We start from the raw sequence: 8,320 nt of genomic DNA on the forward strand, positions 1-8,320 counted from the left end.
CATCAACCATACGTACGAGGCTCCTCCTCCGGCCCCGTTCGAGTCCATGTTGTTCACTGGCCAAGAGGCGGCGCGAGTCCTCCACCCACACAACAATGCGATAGTCGTCTCGGCCCCGGTCGCCAACAACCTCGTCCGGAGAATCCTAATCGACAATGGGAGCTCCGCCGATATAATCTTCAAGGCGGAACTGGATAGGATGAAACTATCTGGGATGAGACCGACCCCGATCTCGACTCCGCTCTTCGGCTTCTCCGGGGAGAGGGTCATGACGGAGGGAACCATCGACCTCCCGGTGACCTTCGGGACACCGGGGGGGGCTCAAGGTCACCCACCCTGTTCTTGGTCGTGGACCAACCCTCCGCCTACAACATAATAATTGGCCGCCCGACCCTCAATCGGTTGAAGGCCATTACGTCCACTTACCACCTGATGATGAAGTTCACGACTGACAAGGGGATAGCCATGATGTTGGGAGACCAATCGATGGCAAGGATGTGTTACATCCAAGGCGTGGATGGGAAAGAAAAGGGAAAGATGGTGAGCACCGTCTTCCAGCTCGGGGACAAGTTCCCGTGCGAAATAGAGGAAGGAGGAATCTTCGGAGAACTGCACCAGAGGGACGATGTCGGGCGTCGAAATGTGGAGACACCGGACGACCTTGTTCCCGTTGTGTTGGACGACGCCAAACCCGACCAGGTAGTCAAGGTAGGCGCCCAACTCCCATCCAAAGTCCGAAACCAGCTCGCCAGCTTCCTCCACAAGGACAAGAACGTCTTCGCATGGACACACGCCGACATGCCGGGGATCGATCCCGAGATAATGGTTCACCGTCTCAACGACGACAAGAGAGTAGCCGAACGCGTTCAACCGCGGCGGACGTTCAGCGGAGAGAGATACCAAGCCATCGGTGTAGAGGTCGACAAACATCTCGCCGCCGACTTCATCAAGGAGGCGGAACTGTTGTCAATGGTGCCCACAAGAAGAGTAGTAGTGTCTATTTATGTACATTTGATGTCATATAGTCTTACGAAGACTCTTGCTTGTAATTGCTTATTCATTAATAAAAAGTTGAAACGTTCATTCAATCTTCCTTGTCTGAAGCTTTATGATAAAACCTTAGTCTTTTAGTCCATAAACAAACTAAAAAACTTACGAAGAGACAAATGTAGATTTGCATGAACAAACTCTTCGTAGTTTGCTTAAAACGATATATTCGCAATCTTAGGGTCAAAGGACTATTGACCTCAGTATGATTGTTAGAAGAATCTATGATGTCTGGTTATGAGGCATTGAGAGTTGGGGACTCTATAGTTCTTCTAGGTATCTTCCGAAGGTACTGAATTGACCAGTGCACTTCTAGAGACAATATAAGAACAAACCATTTAACCTCTTATGTCTCGAAGTCACTATGTATGAATTGCATCATGCTTACCTTAATCCTGAAATGAGACATGCCATTTCACACCTTAGTATTCTCATTTGAGAAAGTCAAAGTTCGGACTCACTATGTGATTCCGAACAAGGCCTATTGGTGAAGTACTAAGTTGTGAGTCTGTCATGAGTAACTTTGTGAAGTTCTCATAGATATGGAATTCATGTACAAGATTGCTGAAATGCAATGTATGTCACCTCATGCTTTGTTCCTTGGAGTGTGAATAAATGAACTGGCCAGTGTCCAAATTGAGTCCTGACTCTTTTGGATGAAACAATGTGACTTGTTAGCTCCTCGTCAATACATTGTTTCTAACTTATTCACAAGCGACAAAGGAGTTGAGGAAATAACAGCTAGAAGGGTAAAATGGTAATTTAGTAAATCCCGATTAGCTGATGACATTCATGAAGGGTAAACATAGATAATATTCAGTGGATCCGCTCATCGTAATTAAGTCGAATTCTTGAGTAGAAAATAAATTCATTTGAACCGAGAGATTTTCAGTGTCAGCTCTTTAGTGGAGTCAGTTGGCATTAAGCTAAACTTGGAAAAGGTTTGTGAACTTTTGAGTCCAACTGTTTAGCTCAAGCTTTGTTCATTTGGGTCCATGAGGTCACTGTCACGAATCACATCGATAGGAATAGTTAAACTGGAAGCTAAGTCAAAACAAGAACGAAAATAGTTAAAAGGGTATTTTTGTCTTTTGAGACAAAGGATGAAATGAATGTCAATAAATTTTTTGACAAGTTCATTTGATGACTTAATGTCACTCGGCCATAACTTGTTTATTGGGCCTTGTGAATTAATTTCATTTCATAAGAATTTTATTGAAAATTCTTAATGGGCCTTTTTCATGTTGTCATGAACAAGTGGAAAAGCTTCTAGAAGGGCTTTCTAGCATCACTATAGGCGCCCAAATACCCAAGAGACAAGAGAGAATATTTTGTGCATAAATGTATGAAGATACTTGCCAAAAGAAAAAGAGGAAACAAATTTCCTCTAAGGGAAATAAGAGGTAGGCGCCCAACACAAGAAACAAGCAAGGAATGGAACAAAAAAGGAAACAAATCCAAGGGCTTCTAGAAGCCTATTTGGCCGAGTGACTCTAAGGGAAGGAGAGCAATATTTGCTCATGAATATGTGATATTCAATGAAAGAGGAAACTACCTTATTGAAGGTAAAACCTCCCCTATAAATAGAGGCCTCATTCCCTTCATTCCATACATTCCACATAAGTTAGAGATTGAGAGCTTCTCTCTCTAGAACTTGTGGTTGCCGCCCCTCTTCTCTCTCTCTCTAAGTTTATTTTCGATTTTTCTTGTCTTGGCACCTAGGTCCTCACTCGACCTAGTGTTTAGCTCTGCGACTTCGAGACTCGTTCTTAAGTCGTAGTGTTTAAAAGTGCCCACTCACTGATTCCTTCTTTTCGAGTGATTTAGTGATAGAAACTTTCGTGGTTGCTCATGAATATGTGATATTCTATAGAAGAGGAAACTACCTTATTGAAGGTGAGACCTCTCCTATAAATAGGAGCCTCATTCCACACATTTCATTCATCCTAAGTTTAAGAGATTGAGAGACTCTCTCTCTAGAACTTGGCCGAAAATCCTCTCTCTCTCTCTCTAGTTTATTTTCGATTTTTTCTTGTCTTGGCACCTAGGTCCTCACTCGACCTAGTGTTTAGCTCTGCGACTTCGAGACTCGTTCTTAAGTCGTAGTGTTTAAAAGTGCCCACTCACTGATTCCTTCTTTTCGAGTGATTTAGTGATAGAAACTTTCGTGGTTGCTCGAGGTGCCGAGGAAAGAAAGAGAGACATGCTGCGAGGGGAGACGAGCGTTGCAAACTTTCCACAAGCTTCTTCAAAGTTCAAGCTTCAAGAAAAGTTAGTAAACTTCTAGCTCATATTGGTTTTTAATTACATGTACTTGCACTTGTCTAGGTTAGTAAAAACTGTTTTACTTGTAAAAGAAAATTTTAAAATTCCGCCGCTTACCGAAGCGTTAATTATTTTCTCAAACCCTAGATCGATTCCAACAAATGGTATCAGAGCTATGGTCAAAGATTAGCATGTACATGTTTTTAAAATTATGAGCTTTAAAATCGTTTTCGAAAGTTTACTAATTTTGTGACAAGTTAGAATTGTAATCTTAGATTTTTTTTTAATTTAATGCTCTTGTCTTTAAATTAAAAAGCATGTTGATTTTCTATGAGTTTGGGATGTTTTTAAAACACATTAGAATCAGTTCTAAAAGTTTTTAATTTTTTATATTGAAAAACGTGTTTTAAAGGTTTGAGAATTTTCGAGTAAAATTTTGTGACTAGTTTTGTTATCTTGCTAGTTTCTCTTTTTTTGCTTGAATCGTTTTATGCTTGTTGTTATTTCTTTTATGCCTTGTTATTACCTTGCTAATAAAAGACAAATAAAAGCTTTAACAAACTTCATAAAACGTTCCGTTACACTTGATTCTTTTTCGCACCTAAAAAGGACCAAAGTTTTAATTTATTTCTTTTTCTTCGAGCTGGAGTAAACCCGCATTAAAAGTGGCATAACTCTCTGCTCAGAAATCTAAATTTAATGATTCTTAAATCAAATTAAAGCTCTGTCTGTCCTCTGTCCAATGCCACCGGTTTCGGCTGAAAAGGGCATCGGAGCTGCCAGATATGGCGATTTTACTCCGAGGTGCGCGGCTGTCTGAAACTCCAGTTTTTTAGAAATCCGGATTTTCAAACCCCACTACCATGAGTTATAGAACTCTAATGAAAAAATTTTCTTGAGAAAAAATGTTTTTCATATGATTATAAACATGATGTGTAAGATTAAAATGTTTTGATTTTTGAAAGTTTAATTGAAATTGAATTTTTACAAAACTAGTTTGAATTTTGAAAAACCGTTTTCACTTTCAAACTTGAAAATATTTTGTCATCCAAATCAAATAAATTTTCAAAATGTTTTCAAAACTATATCTATATCACATATGTTCAAAATCTATATGCTCTTGAAAATTTGAGTGGGAGGTCTCCTTGTAGACAAGCCGAAAAATAAAAAGATGTGTAATCTCAAACTTTCAAGTGTTCGAGTGAGTTGAAGTTCACACTTCCCTCACGCACTTTCCCGAAATAGAAAATAGGAAAAGATCGAGTATGTACCTTGTGCCTTTATGCACTAATACTGCTCTGAACATGTCGATCTAGGATTCTCTTCTAGTTGTCCGCTCTGTCGCTCTCTAACTAGGAAATTTGTTTCCGAACTTATAAGAGTCGATGAACCAACTCCAAAAACTAAGTGGGAGGGTTATATTCGTTGTTTGTAACCCGCGATCCCCAACACTAATGAAAGATGCAATAACGTGGGACTAAGAGCCGCTCTTGCGACCCTCACTTAAATGTGAGTACTCCAAGGCGTTATTGCTTCGATCATTGCTCAATGAGCTACGTCCGAGAGTGATGCAATGATGGCAAGGCCTCCCCTTGGGGGATTGTTTTTCAAAGCTGATCTTTTGTACTAAGTGGTTGGTTGCACACTTAGGCTCAATCCCTAGTATCCTCCCTTGAGGCTCTGCGAAAGGATATGAGTGATCAAACCAATTTACAAGGTGGCTAGTCAAAGCTGATGTATTGACATCTTGGCTAAGCATTAATGATGTGTCATTTACTTATAAATGGAGATTTTTTGCGGCCTTCTCTTGAGGGAGTAAATTATCGTTTGGTTTATAACACCTTTGGATTTTACAAAAGTCTTAATAAAACTTAAATCCTAAACCAAAGACTAATCATAAACTTGTTTCAACTTTTATAGGCAATATGTCTCTCAACCCTCTCTCTACAATTCGTTCCTCGAATAAACTCGAAGGCGACAATTACGTCGACTGGAAACGTAACCTCGACATAGTCCTTACTGTCGACAAGCACAAATGGGTTCTCACCACCCCCTGTCCTCAAACGAATGAAGATTCGACGCAAGAGGAGAAAGACGCCCTGGCGGCCTGGCTTCGATCCGATGAGATTGCGAGATGCTATATTTTCGCATCGATGAACAATGTGTTGCAACAACAACATCGTGATTATGAAACTGCCACCGATATGCTCTACAATCTCCATGAGATGTTTGGAGGGCAAGGACGTCAAGCTAGGCAACAAGCGGTCCGACAATTCATGAACTGTCGTATGAAGGCTGGAACTCCCGTTAGAGATCATATGATGCTGATCATTAGCTATCTAAACGAAATGGAGATTCTTGGATCTGAGATTGATGGTGAGACTAAAATAGATATGATCTTGAAAACTCTCCCCGAAACCTTTGATACCTTCAAGTTGAATTATTCCATGAACAAGCTGGAGTACACTGTTACCGAGCTCATGAAGGAACTTCAAACCGCTGAGGCACTCACTAAGAAAAAGAGGGCTCAAGGAGAAGTACATGCTACTGCCTCCACCTCTGGATCTAAGAAGAGACCTCGCAACGCCGAGAAGAAGAACCAACCTAAGGTTCACACGAAGAAGAAGGCGCCAAAGGCTCCGAAGGTGGACAAGTCTAACGACAAGTGCCACCACTGCAACGAGCCTGGTCACTGGCGTAGGAACTGTCCTGCCTACCTCAAAACCAAAGCAAAAGGTATTGTACTTGTTACTGAAGCCTGTTTAGTAGCTGATAATGTATCATCGTGGATTATTGACTCCACTGCTACTAACCATATTTGCTGCTCCTTGACTGGTTTTAGGAAAAGCAAAAGTTTAGAGGATGGCGACTTCTGCTTCAAGTGGGGTGATGAGAGCGTGGTGTCTGCGAAGGCTGTGGGATCCGTGACGCTATCTTTTGAAGATCGAACTTTAAATTTGAATAATGTTTATTATGTTCCTTCCTTTGGGAAAAACCTAGTATCTGTTGCTCAACTTTTCGAGCAAGATTATTATTTAAAGTTTATAAAGAATGGAATTCGTATTTCTTTTTCTAATTCTTTCGTCACTGATGCATGTATGAAGAATGGTCTTTTTTACATCTATCCCACTCAACCTTCTCTTTTAGACACCGAAATAGATAACGATCTAATTAGGGAGCCAAAGAGGATCAAACTTTCTGAATCCTCCGATCTAACAAAATCAACATACCTCTGGCACTTAAGACTTGGTCATATCAATCACATCGATAGGAATAGTTAAACTGGAAGCTAAGTCAAAACAAGAACGAAAATAGTTAAAAGGGTATTTTTGTCTTTTGAGACAAAGGATGAAATGAATGTCAATAAATTTTTTGACAAGTTCATTTGATGACTTAATGTCACTCGGCCATAACTTGTTTATTGGGCCTTGTGAATTAATTTCATTTCATAAGAATTTTATTGAAAATTCTTAATGGGCCTTTTTCATGTTGTCATGAACAAGTGGAAAAGCTTCTAGAAGGCCTTTCTAGCATCACTATAGGCGCCCAAATACCCAAGAGACAAGAGAGAATATTTTGTGCATAAATGTATGAAGATACTTGCCAAAAGAAAAAGAGGAAACAAATTTCCTCTAAGGGAAATAAGAGGTAGGCGCCCAACACAAGAAACAAGCAAGGAATGGAACAAAAAAGGAAACAAATCCAAGGGCTTCTAGAAGCCTATTTGGCCGAGTGACTCTAAGGGAAGGAGAGCAATATTTGCCCATGAATATGTGATATTCAATGAAAGAGGAAACTACCTTATTGAAGGTAAAACCTCCCCTATAAATAGAGGCCTCATTCCCTTCATTCCATACATTCCACATAAGTTAGAGATTGAGAGCTTCTCTCTCTAGAACTTGTGGTTGCCGCCCCTCTTCTCTCTCTCTCTAAGTTTATTTTCGATTTTTCTTGTCTTGGCACCTAGGTCCTCACTCGACCTAGTGTTTAGCTCTGCGACTTCGAGACTCGTTCTTAAGTCGTAGTGTTTAAAAGTGCCCACTCACTGATTCCTTCTTTTCGAGTGATTTAGTGATAGAAACTTTCGTGGTTGCTCGAGGTGCCGAGGAAAGAAAGAGAGACGTGCTGCGAGGGGAGACGAGCGTTGCAAACTTTCCACAAGCTTCTTCAAAGTTCAAGCTTCAAGAAAGGTTAGTAAACTTCTAGCTCATATTGGTTTTTAATTACATGTACTTGCACTTGTCTAGGTTAGTAAAAACTGTTTTACTTGTAAAAGAAAATTTTTAAAATTCCGCCGCTTACCGAAGCGTTAATTATTTTCTCAAACCCTAGATCGATTCCAACAGGAACACCCCAAGTGGGTGTCCAATGTGGTGATGGTCAAGAAGCCAAACGAGAAATGGCGGATCTGTATCGACTATAAAGATCTCAACAAGGCCTGCCCGAAAGATAGCTTCCCCCTCCCGAGGATCGAGCAGCTTGTGGATGCTACGGTAGGCCACGAGTTGTTGAGCTTTATGGACGCCTACTCAGGCTACAACCAGATCCGTATGCACGAGCCGGACCAGATCAAGACCACCTTTGTTACGAACCGCGGACTCTACTGTTACAAGGTCATGCCCTTTGTCCTAAAAAACGCGGGAGCGACGTATCAAAGGTTGGTAAACCGAATGTTCGCCAATCAAATTGGCAAAACCATGGAGGTCTACGTGGAAGATATGCTCGTCAAAAGCCTCAAGACCCACGACCACGTTCGAGACCTGAGAGAGATGTTTGCGATCCTGCGACGCTACAAGATGAAGCTCAACCCCAACAAGTGCGCTTTTGGGGTCGAGTCCGGAAAATTCTTGGGCTACATGGTCAGCCGCCGCGGGATCGAGGCTAACCCTGAGAAGATTAGGGCGATCTTAGAGATGAGGTCGCCGCAGAAAGTGAAAGAAGTTCAGAGTCTGACAAGAAGGATCGCCGCCCTGACGCGATTCGTGTCCAAAGCCACCGACAAGTGCCA

The sequence above is a fragment of the Urtica dioica genome, chromosome 8 (genome assembly GCF_054948205.1).
Source record: "Urtica dioica subsp. dioica isolate 48M chromosome 8, U.dioica_male_clone48M_v1_H2, whole genome shotgun sequence".
Classification (NCBI taxonomy): domain Eukaryota; kingdom Viridiplantae; phylum Streptophyta; class Magnoliopsida; order Rosales; family Urticaceae; genus Urtica; species Urtica dioica.